General features: G+C 35.6%; 1 long non-coding RNA gene and 1 other non-coding gene across 2 annotated transcripts; both read left to right on the top strand.

The window, feature by feature from the left end:
- The first annotated feature begins 11,400 nt into the window (after positions 1-11,400).
- On the top strand, positions 11,401-13,625 carry LOC113273613. The gene is made up of 5 exons (XR_003322519.1): positions 11,401-11,661; positions 12,223-12,336; positions 12,635-12,719; positions 12,899-13,079; positions 13,563-13,625. It is a non-coding gene; the product is annotated as an uncharacterized LOC113273613 (long non-coding RNA).
- A 5,428-nt stretch (positions 13,626-19,053) lies between these two features.
- On the top strand, positions 19,054-19,125 carry TRNAH-AUG. The gene has a single exon. It is a non-coding gene; the product is annotated as a tRNA-His (tRNA).
- Positions 19,126-19,342: the final 217 nt, after the last annotated feature.

Below are 19,342 nucleotides of genomic sequence, written 5' to 3'. Positions count from 1 at the left end.
GTATGGGCATGTGTTGAAGGTATTGATTTTACAGAGAAGTTGTGTTGCTGTTGTTCTGGTGGAGTTGCAGCTGGAGTTGTAGGTGGTTTTTGTGTTGGCAAGATTTATAGAAATGGAGATGGTGGTTAGGTTACAGATGCAGTTGTGTAGGTTCAGATACATATGAGCATTTGAAGTCAACATGGGGTCTGCTAGCTATGGTTTATGAATACATTGGAGGTGAGGATTTGTTGCAGCTGTTGTTCAAGAGGTGATGTTGCAGGTACTCTGGTGTTGCTGAGTATAGAGAAGGTTGAATGCTGAATGACCTATGAGTTTGTGTTGGTTTTTTTGTATGCAGAGGAGGGAATTGAGCTGAAATGCCGTGAGAATGGGAAGAGGTAACAAGCTGAGATGATATTGCACCTGAAATGTGCATGTAAGGGTGTAATTGCAGTAAATAGGCTGAATGGGTTGCAGAGCTGAGTACATTACGTCAATCAAGAAGGATTGTTTCAGTTGCTCAATGTGGTGGGTTCAGTGTTTGTATATCATTAGAATTGTGGGTTGTCGACGGATTATGAAATTACAGCACTGAAAGAGATATCACAGAGCTTAACAGAACACAATAAACTAATTCTTGGTTCATCAACTCAGTATTATTTTATACAACTCAGTATCTTAGAATTGTTTAACTAGGCCCGACCTAGTCACTCAATGAGGGACTTTAATGTCTTTTACTAACCAGGTTAACTGACAAGTGTACACTTAACTGCTGTTACCCGTTTTTTGAAAAAACGGGATGGAAAATGTCAATGTCGGCCGCTTTATATAAACATTCAAAATAACAACCATTTTCTGAAATATATTACAAAATCATGCCCACTTTATTTAAAAGCCCTTTCTATAATTACAAATACTGAATTTTTGTATGGTTTCTGACAAAGACTAGCTTATATTTAATTTTCCATTTTTCACTTACTTCTATATCTAATATTTTTTTCTTCTGACTCTTTTTTATGTACCAAAATTCCTATTTTCCTTATATATTTTCAAAAATTTCCCTTAAATATTCTGTAATCCATAACAAATATTGGATAAAATCTAACTGAATATAATTTGGATTAAAATTGAACCCACATTTAAGGGATACCTCTACAAATTGGGGACACTTTTTGTTACAGTCAGTATTATTTTTCAATGCCGGTTGTTGCAGTCGGTATTGAAAAACAATACCGACTGCAACAAAAAGTATCCCCAATTTCTCCACCTTGATTTTTTATTAACGGAAACTCATTTTCCGTATTCTACTGTTATAATGAAAACTAAGCTTTCTTCCCAATAAGCTAAGCGAAACCGGGGCTTATGGCGGTCATTTTTTTGATGTCACCTGGCTTAGCTATATTTAATCTATAGCCGAACAAAATGGGTAACCATACTGCTTCACCTTACTAAACTTGATTAGAGGATGGTTGATCAACCTATAACTCTGTGGGTAATTTTTTGAAGTCTAAGTATTTTAGATATTCTTATCCTTTGTATGACTTCAATTATAATCAGGGATCCTGGATATTTTTCCAAGATTTGAGGACTGTTCATAAGCAATAATATAAGAAAAACATTATTAAACTACTTCGAAATAATAGTTTTTCCTCCTTAAAGCAATAACAATAAATCCTTACAAAGAGTTAACACGGAACCAAGATTTTTGAAAAATTCATCATTATATATCTCCTTTATTTTTCACAAAATAAAGTGAAAAATTAAATGTTACAACCATAGAAAAATAAAGAAAATTCTTGGAACCATATCTTTAAAAAAATCTCAAATTAGCCGGCCTTCACCAATCTGTAAAACACAAACAATGTATTTTTTTTAAATATTAAGAATAATTTTCATTATGTTCATTGTATAAAGGGAACTATCGAAAAAAAACAAAGAATTTATACTCATTGTATAAAAGGAACAATCGAGAAAAAAACAACAAAGAATAACTTTCATTATACTCATTGTATAAATGGAATAATCGAAAACAAATACACATCCGAAAAATGATTCACCAAATATTTACTCATACGTCATATGCCTAATTTTATTTTTCGAAGTCGAATAAGCAAACCTTCATCAACCTATAAAACACAAATAACATTAGAGTTAAAATATGTAAAACCCAAAGAACAAAGAATTTTAGAATAACTATCTAGCATCCACAAAAAATATATTTTCGACTGAGACATTTAACCAATCAAAAAAGGTACCATGTTTTCACCCATAACAAATTTACCATTTTTGGGGAACAATTGAGCATTCTTGATCAAAATCATAACTATCTCTTCATCAGATCTTAATGTCATGAGTATTTTAATCAAAATCAGAAACACAAACAAAAAGAATAGCAAAAAATCTTGATCGGGTACATCTCACTGTTTTCCTCTTTTGATTAGACCAAAAATAAAAATCCTCCTTTATTCATGACCGAAATTAGGGCTAACTCTATTTTTTTTCACTTACTTTTGCTCCTCAATTTACTCCCCTAATTATCCTCCCACGATCATGAGAGATACTTACTTATAAATAGATTCCGACTTTGTGCACCCTGGCTTTAATCGGGGTGCACGTTCCTCCTTTCCTTATTTGTTGAATCTCTTCTACCGTTATTTAGTTTTTGAAAATATATTTAATTTTGATTTTAATTAATTTTAAGAAATACTAGTAACAAATATACATCGGAAACCGGGAATATGTATTTTCTATTAATACAGTTCGTTCTCTTTGGTTTGGTCTCTGTCTTGTCTTGCCTCTTTTTGTTCCCAAGAGCTTGGTAAAGTTAAAACAGGATTTTGGGTAGAATGTCTTCCACACTCAACTGGTGGATATTGTACTCTTATTTATATGAAGAGATAATACACTTATTGTTACACAGTTTGTTAAACAGATAAACATAAATAAAAAATGTAATTGCGGAATAGTAGCTTAACAATAAGGAACGAGTTGTAAGCCTGCATAGCTGTGCTGTTATACTATTCATTGACTGACTCTTCTAGCTAGCCTTTAGGAGAGTTTGCAGCTGTATCTTTAACACATCCACTCAAGTTGTACCTGAGTTGACGAATGTGCAACTTGGTTCGAAGAAATTGAAATCTTGGTGCAGACAAGCCCTTAGTAAATATATCAGCGAGATAATCCCTTGAGCTAATAAAACGTACCCGCAACTGCTTATTGTCCACTCTTTCTCTGACGAAATGATAGTCAATTTCAATATGCTTTTTTCGAGCATAGAATACAGGATTTGCCGTTAGATAAGTTGCGCCTAAATTGTCACACTACATTATCGGTGTAGAAATCATAATCCCCATCTCCTTGAGCAATGATTGTATCCAGATTAACTCAGAAGTTGTAATAGCCACACCCCGATATTCTGCCTCCGTACTCGACTTTGACACTGCCTTTTGTTTGCGCGCACTCTAGGAAATTAAATTGCCACCAAAAAATATGCAGTAACCACTGGTTGACCGTCGATCATCTAGACTACCAGCCCAATCGGAATCGGAATACGCACTCAAACTGAAATTCTGTGATGCTCTGAGATGTAAACCATAATCAACCGTACTCTTGATATAACGTAATATTCTCTTCACAAGTTCCCAGTGCTCGACGTAAGGGTCATGCATATACTGTCAGACTTTGTTGACAGCAATGGAGATATCTGGCCGTGTAAGATGTAAGTACTGCAAAGCTCCAACAACACTTGGATACAAAGTTGGATCTTGAAATTTTTCCGTACCTTCTTTTCGAATCTTCTCATTAGGAGCCAGAGGCGTGCATACATGCTTTACACCATCCAGTTTGGTTTTCTTCAAAATATTAGTCACATACTTATGTTGTGTAAGAGTGATTTCATATCCCTGCCTGATAACTTCTACACCCAATAAATGGGATAAGTCTCCCATATCCTTTAAAGCAAACTCAGCACTGAGATCTTTTATAAGCTGCTGAATCTGAACTAGGTTAGAACCAGTAACGATGATATCGTCAACGTACACAAGTACATAAGTGATAGAAATCAGATGTTTTAAGAATAAATAATGAACTATCAACAATTGAACCTGTGAACCCTAGTTGTAATAAGTGATTACTCAACTTGGAAAACCAAGCGTGTGGCGCCTGTTTGAGTCCATACAAGGATTTATGCAGCTTACAAACGTGATGTGGAAAATTTGGATCAACATACCCAGGAGGCTGCTTCATATACACGTCTTCTTCCAGATTACCATGCAGGAACACGTTTTCTATATCCAATTGCTTCAATGGCCAGTTGTTCATGACTGCTATAGATAACACAAGATGGGTTGTGCAAGGCTTGATCACTGGGCTGAACGTTTCACCATAATCAATACCCTCCTGCTGATTAAAGCCCTTAGCTACTAAGCGTGCTTTGCAGCGTTCAATTGTACCATCTGGGTTTTGTTTTACACGGAAAACCCATTTGGAACCCACAACATTCATACGTTCCTCAAATTTGACAAATGAGTATGTGCCGTTTTGAATAAGAGCATTAATCTGCACATCCATTGCCTTACGCCATTTCGGATTTTTACAGGCCTCGGAATAACAAGTTGGCTACATGAAGTCAGCTTCTTGTAGTGGGTGCTTCGTGGCAGTTAAGCACAGTCTCTGAATTGGCTTTGTTATGCCGTCTTTGGATATTGTCACCATTGGATGTGCAACAGAAACAGATTATATTGTCGGTTCATCAGGTTGTATTGGATGTGGTAAAGCTGAACTAGAGGAAGTAGCCTAATTGCTTGAAGGTTCACCAGGTGGACTGGTCAATGGTGAAGGAGAGTTGCTTGTATTGGAGATAGCTGGTGTCTCTGAAGCAAAAGACTGTGCTGGCGAAGAAAAGCCATATGTCTGACTTCGAACTGGTGACTGCTGTAAAACATTCTCTTGACGGACAGTTAAATCAAAACATCTAAAAGGATGTGAGTTTAACATACCAGTGCTTGTAGGTACATCACCTGGCATGGCGAAGGCGGCTGTTACTGATGAGGGAGGAATGGGAAAGACTTTTCTTCAAATCTTACATGGCGAGAGATATATAATCTGTTTGTTTCACGGTGCAAACACATGTAGCCTTTATGTGCACTACTATAGCCTATGAAAACAAAAGGCAGAGATCGTGGTTCTAATTTGTTTGCATTATACTGTCTAAGACACGGATAAGCTAGATAGCCGAAAATATGCAAGAATGAATAGTCTGGAGACTTATTAAACAAGAGTTCTAGTGGTGTTTGATCTCTGAGCTGGATTTAGGCAATCTGTTGATTAAATAACAAGTAGTAGTAAATGCGTCTGCCCAAAAGGAACGAGGCATATGTGCGTGAAACAAAAGAGCTAAGCCAGACTCTGTGACATGTCTTATTCGACGCTCTGTTATACCATTTTGGGGTGAAGTATGGGGACATGAAAACCTATGCTGAATGCCCGAGTCATTGAGATATGATGTGAATTTCTAATATTCCAAGGCATTATCAGATTGAAAAACTTTGATTTTATGTTCAGTAAGATTCTCAACCTGTTTTCGAAAATGAATAAAGGTTTGTAAAACATCTGACCTTTGAACCAAAGGAAAAATCCAAGTAAAATGGGAATGAACATCCATAAATAACGGCTAGTATCGAAAACCAGACCTTGATAAATGTGGTGAAACCTAAATATCAGAACAACCAAGCTTAATGGCTTATCATAGACAGTAGTGGTAAGAGAAAAGGAAAGCTTCTTGATTTTACTGATGTGGCAAGAATGACAATAATCAAAATGTTTGCTAGAAATAGGAAGTGAAAATTTGCTACAGATTTTAGAGACCGCACGCAACATGGGATGACCTAATCTTTGATGCCAGATAGGGAAGCTTGTTGCGACTTGTGCCTGTGGATTTATTGGTTTATCAAGCATGTTAACTCCTTCAAAGAGATACATCACATTCCTATTGACCCCTCTCAGCAGCGTTTGCCTCGTGCGCTTGTCCTTCACAACAAAGAATGAGGTGTGAAACTCAAAATATACATCGTTATCTCTACAGAATTGAGATACAGATAACAGATTGCACTTAAATTGCGGCACATGATATACATTGTTCAGTTGAAAAGAGCGAGAGTTTATAGTGAAGGAGGCATTACCAACGTTAGCAACATTCAAGGCGTTACCATTTTATACATAAACCTGCTCAGTACCATCATATTCATGTGGTATTGTCAGATTTCTCATGTCTGCCGTTAAATGGAGAGTCGCACCAGTGTCAGTGACCCACTGAGCATCGTTCTGGCCACCTGATAGATCTATATATGTTGCAGGCTGCCTTTGTTGATTATTATTGGGCTTCTCATAACGAAACCAACACCTATCTGCTAGGTGATTTTTCTTTTTGCATATCTGGAACTTTGGTGCTCCACTGTTCTCATTCTGGGATTGTTGTTGATTGTTGCGCTGGTAAGAATTGTTGTTGTTTCTTCTGTATTGCTGGTTGGTGTTTTGCTGGTACTGAGAACCCTGACCATTAAACCTTCGTTGATCAGACCTATGTCCAGATGCTGCTGTGGTAGACATAGCCCCATTGGCTAGCGGTTGCTACAACAAAGCTAGTTGTTGCTCGAGCCTCATATCAAAGGTTAGAAGATGAGAGTAGAGGTGTCGATATCCATTCCTTCAACAGTACTTAACGCGGTTACAATTGAATCATAGATTTGGTTAAGTCCATTGTTGATGGCATGTTTTCTCTCATCAACAGAAACAGTGCATCCGGATTCTGCTAACTGAGCAAATAAAGTTTTAGCATAATTCAAATAAGATTTTAAAGTCTTATTACCTTTTGACAGATTGTGGAGCTGTTTCTTGAGGCTCATCTGATGAGCAAAGGTTTTTGGTGCGTACTCCGATTCGAGTTTATCCCATACTTCTTTTGCTGTGTTAATCCTTGTTACTGTGCTTAGAACTTCAGTTGTTAAGGTTGAATTCAACCATCCAACAACCAAAGAGTCTTGGGATTCATAAGGATTGAATTCAGGATTTATATCTTCACTTTCAGGTAAAGTTCTTGCTGGTTTTTGTTTGCTTCCATCAATGAAACCAGTGAGATCACACCCTTTTAAGATGGGTTTGAACTGAGCTTTCCAGAGTAAGTGATTGGTTTCAGTATGTTTCAAGGTAACAAGATGATGAATCTGTACCTGACGGAGACTGTTTGTATTATCTGCCATGATATTTAGTTTTTTTTTTGTTTTTTTTGTTTTTCTTTTTTGTTTTTGTGGAAGATGGCTTGGATCAAGGCTGATACCAAGTTAAAACAGGGTTTTGGGTAGAATGTCTTCCAGACTCAACTGGTGGAGATTGTACTCTTATTTATATGAAGAGATAATACACTTATTGTTACACATTTTATTAAACAGATAAACATAATTAAAAACTGTAAGTGAGGAATAGTAGCTTAACAATAAGGAACGAGTTGTAAGCCTGCATAGCTGTGCTGTTATACTATTCATTAACTGACTCTTCTAGCTAGTCTTCAGGAGAGTTTTCAGCTGTATCTTTAACAAAAAATAATAAAATGGTGATCCTGATTATGCTTAATCATCTACTTCGTCTCGAACACTACACTAGAGCTTTTAGTAAGATAAACACACCCATTAAAGTTAAGTCTATGTATAAACAAATGTCTGGTCTTTCACTCAATTATACGTTGATCTGTTTTAAAAAGGCTTGTACTGAATTAAGTGATTGTTTTGTAGTTTTCAATCTCATTTGCAAATTGTTATACTTTGATGGGAATCTGATGATTGTGTAGAAAATGGGTTGATCATATGCATGTGAGTTGTGATTGATTATGTGGGTAATCTGTTTGATATGAGTTCGTATAGGGATGTGAATTCATGGACTGCCACGGATAATTTATTTTTTGCGATAAAAAAGAAGTTGCAGAAAAAGAGCCAAAACTGCCACGGTTGTACAGGGGAGTTGCCAATTTGGAAATTGCAGGGAAATTGATTGATGAAATTGTTGGTTATTATTAATTATAAGAAAATTGATCGATATTGCTATTGAATTTGTAACTTGGGTTTTGATAAACTGAATCATGCATCAACACAACTGTTTCCATAACTTGACTATAGATTTTAACTGTTAGTCAGAAGATTTTAGTCAAAATGATTTATAATATGCTACGAAACCAAATCCCTAATAAGAAAACATAGTGACCTTGTATCCCTAGAATTGATAAAACAAGTGCCATCTTTAATCAAATAATAATGATCAGTAATATAATCTAGGTTCGTGGTTTTTTTTTTCTTTTTAATTTTGGACAATTTTTTGTTGTGATCAAAGTGTGATCTTTAATTGTTCATGGAAGATAAGAAAAGAGAGAAACGAAAGAGATTGAATATAAGAGAGAACATAGTTTTTTAAAAATTTTAAATTAAAATTATATAAGAAAATGAACCATCGAAACCTCTGTTAAGGCCGGCCAATGACAAGCGGAGGTATGTGCACCCGCGGGTGCACATAGTTGGACTCCTATAAATAAGATATAAAAATGTCTAATACAATAAAGTATGCATGCAAATAAACATATGCTTTATGATTAACACATTATAGCCCATTTCAAAAACAAAAAACAAAAAAAAAACGTTCAAAAAATAAAAAGTGTGACTAATTACAATTATTCAATGAATGTGCAAAAAATAGAGGAATATATTTCTTCAACCAAACACCTCCAAACTCATTCATTCATTTATCGAGGTTGTGGAAGAATATCGTGAGGAATTGACGAGGCGCCGAAGAGAGAATATCGATGTTCCTTCGAGGAGGAAGATGAAGGAAAAGCCATGCTTCATGTATCATCTGTATGCAGAACTATTGATGATTCAGGAAGAGAATGTAAGAATGTATTTGAGGCTACACGAAACCATGCGATGGAAAGGACATGTGATCATACCGGAATGGAATTAGCAAAGCATATGGATAACGAACACAGGACGATAGTCCCAGCGATTGAGGAAGAATTTCTGGGAGGATGTAATTACATTTATTTCTCTTCATATGTAGATTCAACATAATAGTCTGAATACAACACAAATCAATATCAAAACTACCAATCTTTGGGGATCGGAAATAAATTCATTATTTAAGGGCAAAATAAAATGGAATTTTTATCAAAAACTATTATTTTAAGTCTAAAAAAATAAGGTGATCGAATTATTTTTCACACTTGATTTGGTGGATTATCAAGTCTTTATATACAAATTACATTACCGTAAATAGAGTTTAATTTACGATGAATGAGAATAACTATACTGCAGTGATTGAGCCATTGACTATGGCATAGCAGTGACCAAATCTTTGCAGCTGTAATACAGAAGGATCATCAACAATTGCGCCACTGATGTAGGCCTTGTAGCTGTATCCTTCACACTTGTTAGGGGATTCAAAGTTCATTCCGGATATACTAAAACAGGGGATCGTCCAGCTTCCAAAGTTCTCTTCAAAATTTTAGAAAATTCCTAACGAGGCTCCATCGTTTTTTCTCCTTTTTTTGCTTCTGATTTTTTTTTATGTAAAGAGTGTGTCTGGTTGTTGTTTAAGAACTAACTTTTTGAAGTCGAAAAATGAAAAACTAAATTGAAACAAAATGTCAAAATATAACTTTTATATGAAAAGAAAATCCTTATGGTTCTGGAAAAGAAATATTATCATTTTTTTCGGATTGACTTATTTAACAGACGCAATATCGTTTTTAACCAGTCTAGAGCGTAGTTAGCAATTCGGCGATCATTCGCGAATTATTGCGTATCAAACGTTGCCGATGTATTCGTGCGTCCAATTGAATCTCCGTAGCCAAGACGCGAAGTTTCTCAGCTTCTCGAATTATTCGTGCCTTTTCCGATCCGAAGTAGAAATCGTCTTATTCGTTGGGCCCATTAAATTTCCATGCAACTTACCCAATTGTTTGAAGTAGCTGTTGGGCCTATCCCAATAACCTCTTTTAAAGCCCAACTATCCTTTCTGTATCATTTTTTCCAAAAATGTGTTCATAGAGTTTCGAAATCCTCAACTCCCACTCCCCAGCTTGAGTTTACTCCACTGAGTTAACGGTGATTTGCTGTCAATGTTACTTATATTTGGTATATATACAGCATTTAATACAAAAATCACAACCTCAGTAAATTTTCATAATATTTAATCTTTTCTTCGCATATATTACCTGCCGAATTTTGCAAACCAATTTCTTATCACTAAAACGAATTATACACTTACGTATGCCGTTCTGATCTATTATCGAATCACGAATCGTTGACCGGATTTTTGAACCGAATCTAAATTTTAATAATCCGAATAATACTCGTACGTTTGCCGTTCCGTACGTTTGTCGAACCACGAATTGCTAACTAGGGTCTAGAGTTTTGGTATGGTCATTGGCTAATGCTACCCCGCACGACAGTGCAGGGCATTGATATAAGCTAGCAGGTTCTTGTCCGTTAGATTACCAAAATTCGTATCTCTAGGAGAAAGATACATCTTGGAGTAAAGTTAATTATTAACAGGTCCTCCAAATTTGTAAAATCAATTCATCTTTATAATATCTTCCAGACTTTATTTCATCTATATTGTTCATCTTATGGATCTAGTTCATGTTTGTATCAACTCTGCAAATCAGAGTATCAGATTGCTTGTTTACATAGGAAACAAATATCCTTGAGATTTAAAAGGGCTTTCTCCTCCCGTTTTTATGCTCGTTCTCTCCGAATATGGTTTAGTATTAAATTTGATCTTGAAGATGGGGCTACTGGCTTGCTAATGATGTTGGATCTGGGTCGTGCTCGTTCTTGAATCTCTTTCCAAAATCATGGATAATTTCATCAAAACTTTTTTATTTCAATTTTCAAAGAACAATTTCTCATTGATGATAAAATTGAGAGCTTTTTAGTTCATGATTTGACATTTGGGGTTTTGATTCTCATGATGAACATCCTAAATTACAACAAAAAAAAAAACTCCTACAACTATCAGAAAGACTAAATGATCACCATGATTTTACACACACAGAACTTTGAAGTTTTAAACGACCACTGGACCTAAATAATAATATAATTGTGCCAAATCAATGTAATAAAAAATAGTGGTGTTTGTCTCCTTGATCAAAGTCAATCAGTGGATAGGATTTACCGGAGAGGGTCATCTCACGGTCCTTATCGTCCTGATTGGGTTTGACTTGGACGGCCAGGAAAATTTCAGTATTGTTACGGGATGGGAATGTGGGTTAACAGGAATACGGTGGGTGCGGTCGGGCCATCCAGATATTCCTCTCTGCATGAGGCAGTTGGATGCGAATGGTATTATTTGAAAACTGATTTTCTCATTGTTCGAATTTTCTGTCTGCCTCTGAAATTTTGTTTCCCCTATTCACACAAACCCTAGACCCTTGCTTTCCCGTTTGGTTTGATCGTTTGATTTTTGTTTCAATGGGTGTTTCATCAAATTTTTGTTTCTAGGGTGAAGCCAACTCTCAAATTTCGATCTGAAGTCTTCGATTTCGTAGGTTCTCCACTTCACAACTATCAATTAAAGCTTCATTGATCTTGGATTTTCTGGATAATTTCTATTTAATCGTTGCAGAAGAAATATCATATGGTACAATCATTCAAAGGGAATCAAATTTTGATTTTAGGTTTCTCTACAAAAAGAATTACTATCAGGGGGTTAGTCCACGAGTGGGTTGGAGGGAGTTTAATGTATTTTGAATCTTGGGGATTTTGAGGGAGTGTAAGAGAGTATTGGGAGTTTGAGAGAGTTTGGTGTGTTGAGTGTAGGGAGTTTGAGAGACTCTCCCAAAATCTCTACTTTTTTGAGAGATTTGGAGTGAGGCAAAAATACACTATAAACTCCCTAGAACTCCCCAGAACTCCCAAAAAACAAACAAACTCCCAATCATTCTAATTTTTACCACTAACAGGGAGTTTAAGAGTTTCTTTCAAACTCCCCCACGACTAACGAGGTTTACTAGGGAATTGGGGAGACTCTTCTAAACTCTCCCACGACTAATGTGGATTTTAAGAGACTCCCTCGAACTCCCTCACGACTAACGGGAAAAAACACAACTACACCCAACTCCCCCAACTCCCTTGAGGACTAACACCCTGATATTTTTCCGCCTAAATCTTCGTTACTTAGGCTTCCCAATCTCGATTTCAGAATTATAAAAGATTAGGGTATTCAGCTGAAGAGGTTACACCTGATGAAATTTAGGAGGCAGAGTTTAATCACATAGACGATGCAGAGGAAAGGAATAACCCTTGAATTTATGAGGTAAACATATGGAAACCCTTGAATTTTTAAATCCGTAATTTTTCTATTTTTTATTACAGATTGATTAGAATCAGATTGGGTTGTTAGATAAAAGTTAGCTTATGTTGACTTAGTAATGCCACGTATTCTGTTTCTTTCTGCTGTTCATATTGATTTCCAATTGGTATTGGTTAATTCTACGTTGACTGCTGTTATTGCTATATATTGTCATTATTAATCCTAATGATCTTGCTGATGATGAGATACTTATGGATTTAGAATTATGGAAGCTTGACGCAAAGTTTTTCTGGACTCACAGGGGTTCTATGGAGAACACAATCTTTGACCAGCAAACCTGCTAGAATGTTCTACAGTTTTGGAATGTTTCTATGGAGAACAACTGCGTAAGTCTCCCTCTGTTCTCTCTACCTAAGCAGTAACAAATTATTTGCTTCATATTACAGTTGTTTTTCTTTTATTGCTACTATAAATCTTCTCTCCCGTCGTGCAGAAGCAATGGATTCTTGCTTATGTGTTTATCTTTTTGAAGTTTAAGTATCCTTTATGCGCTTTATGTTTGCAGGAAATGTAGGAGGCAAAGTTGAGCATCTTAGGAGCACTGATCTTAGGAGCACTGCATTAGCTGATACATTATCCAGATGAATGATTTATAATTATAAATTTTTGACGGACAATGGAGCGAGTAGACACAACTCATTAGAGTCTTCATTCCAGAATGAGCATTATATTTGCGTAAGAATTAGGTGAACATCTTGGGACCTCTTTTAAGAAATGGGTTAATGCAACTATCTTGGGATCTCCTTTAAGAAATGGGTTAATGCAGTTATAATTGATACTTCTATATGTTCTTATCCAGCTCCTGGTACGTATACCTTAGGTTACGCATGTATAAGTTCTGTTGTACATATCGAGCATTTCTAAATAGCTATAATGTTCACAAAATATTTGAGCTCTTTTGACATGATTTGGTCCTTTGAATTCCTTTGCAATTTGTTCTGGACCATGGTCAGATTAAGGTAAACGACGAATTGACGATTCTGAATTTTGTATATAATTAGAGTATGTTTAGTTAGATATAAATATCGCTGATGCAGGAGAGATGGGAATTTTAGTATACGAAATGGATAATGATTTATATGAGTATGATAGGGTTCTGATGTTGAAATACCTTATCTGCATTTTGCATTCTCACTCTAATTTGGCTGTTATTTTTTGTCGTCAAGCAGGAAACTTCTGTTGTCTCATTGATGTAACACAATCTATTCACTGCTGCAAAGTTAGACGATCAACGAAAAAAGACGTCAATGGTAAGATTTTTAAGAGTAAATTTCCGGTAACCATCAATGAGTTTTTAAGAGAAGGTATTTCTCTTAAATACCGCATTCGCATCCTCATCTCAGCCACCATTCCTGCGGTACCATGGTAATCTTATTCTCTTTCAATCAAGTAAAAGTAACTTTTTGATTTATTTTTATTTGTTGTTGGTAGGGTGATTGATTTGGTGGTTTACGGATCACTTTTTACTGATTAGTTATGAATTGCTTAATTTTAGATACTTGATTTGGTTTGTTATGTACATACGTGTGTATATATATATATAACATATGTTCTCTCTTTATTTCCTATTTGTTTGTAATTGTAATTTAAACCGTGGGTAGAAAGTTAGAATCGTTATATTTAATTTGTGTAGAAAGTTATAATCGTTAGCCACTGTAGTACACAACCTTCCACGTTATATGGTCGGCCTCGGCCCAAACATTTTTTGTACTGATTTGTGTTTGCAATCCCTCTATTTTAATTTTTGGCTTGGGGGTAGATCCCTTCATATTGGTATTTACTAATGAGTTGTTCCATTTTTGGTTGCAGGGTTATGTGATTACTGAAGATGAAAAGCATAATAGTGTGTGAACTGCGAGGTTCTAAAGATTTAGGACCAACATTTTTATACAAAATGTCGCATTAAGTCATTCCATATCCACGTGATGCTCTAGCTTGCAAAAGGAACTTTTTGTTTGATGTATTTTGGAGGACCAAAGTATGATGACGTATTTCTAGCTTGCTACTGGATTTTCTATTTGTTGTGTTTTTAAGTTGCAACTACATAGTATTAGTAAGCAACTATAAATGTCCATCATGATCACCTTCAAATATTGTGATCTTTTGGCATGCATGATCACCTTCAAATATTGTGAGATTGTGACCTAAACGACTCATGAAGGTCTATGTGGTCCTGAAAGAGGTGTTATCTCCTGCATAAAATACAAAGATATCATATGTTTTATCCTATAGCAAACAACGTTATTTCATTTAAAGATATCTTTCAATCATGTAGGTTGGAAATTTGCAAGGGTAAGAGGCCTGGGAAAGGCGGACATTACTGTGCTGAAAATTTTTCTTGCATTTTAAAAACTCAGTATTGAGAAGCACAAGATGATCTCCGTGCTTCTGGAGTCGGAGTTACTTACTGATTGTGGGTGCTACTACTATATATAATGCCCTAGATGTAATAAAGTGGAAATGATGGTTACTAATGGTACCTAAATGCACGTTAAAAGATTTCAGTCCCATATCCAAGTAATGTTGTCACTCATAGGTTTTTTTTTTTTTTGTGGCGTTTTTTATATTCCTCCATCCCGCACAATACTAATTGACCCCCGTCCGACATGACATTTCTGTCGTAGGTTTCTATTTCAACTTGAGGTTGAAGATTGAACTGGCCCCACTATGTTCGTTGCTATGGACAAAGAAGTCCAGAAAACCATAAGCCACACTTTTGTTGAACTATACTTGCTTGAAGAGGTACTCCGTTTCAAAACCTATACGTTCCCTTTATAGCAAGTAGACTAATTAGTCGTAACTTGAGGTTCCAGATTGAACTGGCTCCAGTATGTCCCTGAACAACGAAGTCCAGAAAATCATAAGCCACACAACTGCTGAACTATACTTGCTGGAAGAGGTATTCCATTTCTCATTTCTCACACATATTTTTCCCCTTTCCAACTAATACTAAAGTTTATACTAATTTCTGCTTCAACTTGCCATTTCATCTTTTAATTCCCTCATTTTGAATCTTCAATTACATGTGCATCATCCTATCGAATCTTTCCTAACTCATAGAAAATAGTTTAGACAAAAGAGCTATAAGATGGTGCAATCTCGTGGCACAACTAACATTTCTGAAGTTTATAATGTAATTATATGTTTTTGCTCAGTACGACCTAAGGGTCCCCAAAGACATGCCTGATATCTAATAAGAATGTTTCTTTTTAGTTATATGACAACAAACAAATGACTCTAATGAAGAAACTGTGCACATTTGGCATAAATATCCATAGAACTACAGTATGTATCCTACAGAAAACAGTAGTTATTATATTAGCATCAAATATTAGCAAGCGATACTATACTCTCTCACTATTCCCAGTGCAACACCGTGGAAGGATGTGTGGTATTCAAAGCCTGGAGCAGGAAACTTCGTTGTTATACATGAATAACAATAAAAGACCAAGGGTGGCCCAGTAGGAAGTAATTGCAGTAAAGGAATTGTATGAGAGTGAAACTCAATGTGCAAAAGTGTATTGTGGGTCACAAAATTAAATACACAACTGACGGTACCCAAATTATGATGATACAAATACTTTGAATTATAACAAAACTTCGCTTACACCGATATTAAGACCAAACTTTGTTTGGGTATTTTAAATGTTTGAGATGACTATTATTTTCTACTGTGGTAAAAATTGCTTGAATATTTCTGGATAGGCACTGGATTTATTCAGTATATGTATTTGAAACACGAGTTTGTTATTAAATTCTCATGGACCTCATGTTTGAACATGCAGGAATTCGGGCTTTCCAAGGTGGTAGAAAGGCTTTAAAATTGAATGTGCAGAAATGGCTTTGACAGTCTTATTCTTATGTCTACGACGACTACCTGATAACTTTAAAAGCTCATGCTAGCAAGTAAAATCCCCTTTAACCTTTAGTACCACTTGCATCCAGTTCGATGGTGCTACACAAGGCTGCAATAGCAGCTCCACAGTGCTAGATTTATGCGGTTTTGTAAAGATTTGTGTTGCTGCTTGCAGGTAAAATGAAATTACTGAGCCCAATAATCTCTAAACTTGCCAGCTCAATTTGAAGAGATTTATCTCATTTGGTTATATGAACAGCTGGGATCAGATTATACTTTCACAGAATTTATGCATGGTTTATTTAGATTCGCTTGGGAGTTTAGACAGGTCTTGATTTTGAAGTTCTTTGAACGTTTAAGAGCTACTGCTCAGTGCAGAAGGAAGATCTCGCGTGCCTAGGTTCCACGAGACAATGGCTATATAATAGGTGGATGTTATCTAATATATTTTATATGATTTTGGAGCGATTTCAAATTATTGTTATCCAACATTGTTTCATCAAAGGCTGAGTAGAATCAACGTGGATGGTCATGATCTAGGATAACTCTCTCCTATATGTTATTCTTTTGTTTTTATTGATTTTCTATAGTTTATGAATTGAGTGTTGCTAATTTTTTGTAGTTTTGTGAATTGAGTGTTTCTAATTTTTTTGTAGATTTGAGTTCTTAAAGTGATGTCTTCAGTGTATTTCTCTTGCAGGTATTGGGATATTCATGAGATTTGTTAGCTAATCTTCTTGCAGCCTCTTAGTAACTTATTCAACTGAATTTCCAAAGATAGTGAATTTCTTATGGTTGAGGAGAAGAAGGTTCTATAAGTTACTGGGTGATTGCAAGGACATTGGATGTGATCAACTGAAACTATATTTAGAAATGAAGTGAACAAGTTCGGTAACCTAAAATTAAGATGGTTGGTTCAATCAAAAGGTATTATTACCGTTTCTTATGATTTTATTTTGGCAATGATCATGGCTGAATTATACAATGACAACGGTTGGTGAGAATTTCTGTTACTTAATAACTTTTTGTTTCTTATCAATTTCTTCCTTCACATGTTATAAATGTTTTAATTCATGCAGAGTTACAAATTAGGGTTTCCATGTTTTCTACGAGTAATTAGGTAATGTACACGACATATATGCTAGGTTGGTAGAAGTCTGAAAACCATGTGCTTTGTATCATCTAAATGTGGAAAACAGGGTCAGATAATAGTTTAGAATCAAATATGGATTTCAGTAGTGTTATTCTCATCACTCAAGGTTTTGAATGTCCCTGTTTATATGGCAAGTCAAACAAGATTAAACTTTAGAGCTTAGAAGGTTATAAATTTGGATGGTTTAGATGTAGAATCTGTGCAATGGTTCAGTCAAGTTATTTGACTTATTTATAATTTAGAAGGGGAATATGATGCATTTAGTGTAATCTAGTTTAGGAGAACAAATTTATTTGAGCAGTAACTAGTCTACATGGCAATAATCTGCATTTAGTGTAAATAGTCTATATGGCAAAGAAGTACCAAGGTAATCCCAACTCATCCGTTTGTGTAGTTCGTAACTTATTAAATGGGATCAATGTACCCTAATGTAAAGTCCTGTTTTACCCTAATTTTTTTTTCTCTTTCTACCTTGCAAGTTACTATCCTTATCTTTTAATTCGTTGTAAGATTATTTTTTTTAGGTTTAATTATAGGGTTACAAACTGATTAGTTTTGGTCGGTTTAGTTAGCTTATTCTGTGTTTTGGCGCAGGGGCTCTAAAGCTTCGAGAAGGTACAGTTGAGTCGGTGGTTCCTGGGCAGGTATATATACTCTTTATTTATTTTTTTCTTCTGATAATTGGGTGTGTATTGAGTGGATTATCGTTTTTCTTTCTGATCATTGGATTGGATATGCACGCATGGTCATGGAAGACGCAAACATCTTCAAAACGTCTCAATATTATGGTTGACAAATGCGGGAATATGATATATTTTATTTCTTCATTGAATGCTTTGAACCAAGTTTTTTAGACATATTGGAACCTGATAAGAATAACCGAAGTGGTGTGTACTATGCAGAAACTCCATCTTGATGATTTAATGACTCACGAAGCTCAACTGGATGATATATATATATAAAGGCATATGAGATACTTGGTCGTGCAGCTTCTGCCTTTGTATAACTGAGATTTCGATTTGTATGCATTATCACGACTAATGGGTCTCATATACCTTATGTATGTATCCTAATGGTCTCATACAATGCTCCTTTGCTCGCTCCATATGGAATGCTAGCTGCTAGAAAGTGGGAGGTAATTCTTAATTCTGTTGTAGGTTCACTCTCAACTTGGAATACTGCAGGTTTGTCCACTTCGCTGCATTGTGGTCTCTCATGCTGTCAAACGTGAATGAGACAGACATGAGTCTACAGACACTACGCGACATGCATAATTATATCTTATGTACACGCATTAATTATATGGCGAGGCTTGGAAAAGGGACTACGGAAAGCAATCCATTTTGAGAGAAAGGACTCTGTTAACTAATTTAGAAGCAAATGATTATTATGTTAACTAAATACTTCATACTTCATGATTTGGATTTTTTTTTGTACGTTCTAGATCGAGAGTGTGTTTGTCTTCGTGCATCTGGAATATTGCACATATTTATTGTATCAAAACAAATATGTCTTCAGTTTCATATGTAGTTCCTGTGTTTTCTGTTTAACCGGAAGCATGTAACCATCTGAGTTATTTGGATCCCGTGGCTGGACTTTCTAGGCACCCTTCACTTTTTAAACTAACTTAATGATTTATGTGCACGAGTTTGAATCTGTGGCGCAGTGGTAGCGCGTCTGACTATGTGTCAGAAGGTTGCGTGTTCGAATCACGTCATATTCACTGTCTGGCTTTAAATGAAGTAAAATACTGGAGTCTGGAGTTGGGAAAGATTTGAAGAATTTGGTTATATGGATATGTACTTAAAATTCTCCAAATATACAATAAAGATTAAATGTAACCGGAAGAGGAACCAAGGTACTCTGTCCCTATTTTTGGCAAGTCTTGAATTGTACTAATAATTATGTTGTTTTGGAAAGTTGGAAAGTTTTATAATGTT

This window comes from Papaver somniferum, chromosome 4 (assembly GCF_003573695.1).
Source record: "Papaver somniferum cultivar HN1 chromosome 4, ASM357369v1, whole genome shotgun sequence".
Classification (NCBI taxonomy): domain Eukaryota; kingdom Viridiplantae; phylum Streptophyta; class Magnoliopsida; order Ranunculales; family Papaveraceae; genus Papaver; species Papaver somniferum.
The sequence above is the reverse complement of the archived record's forward strand: the minus strand, read 5'-3'. Positions and strand labels throughout refer to the sequence as shown.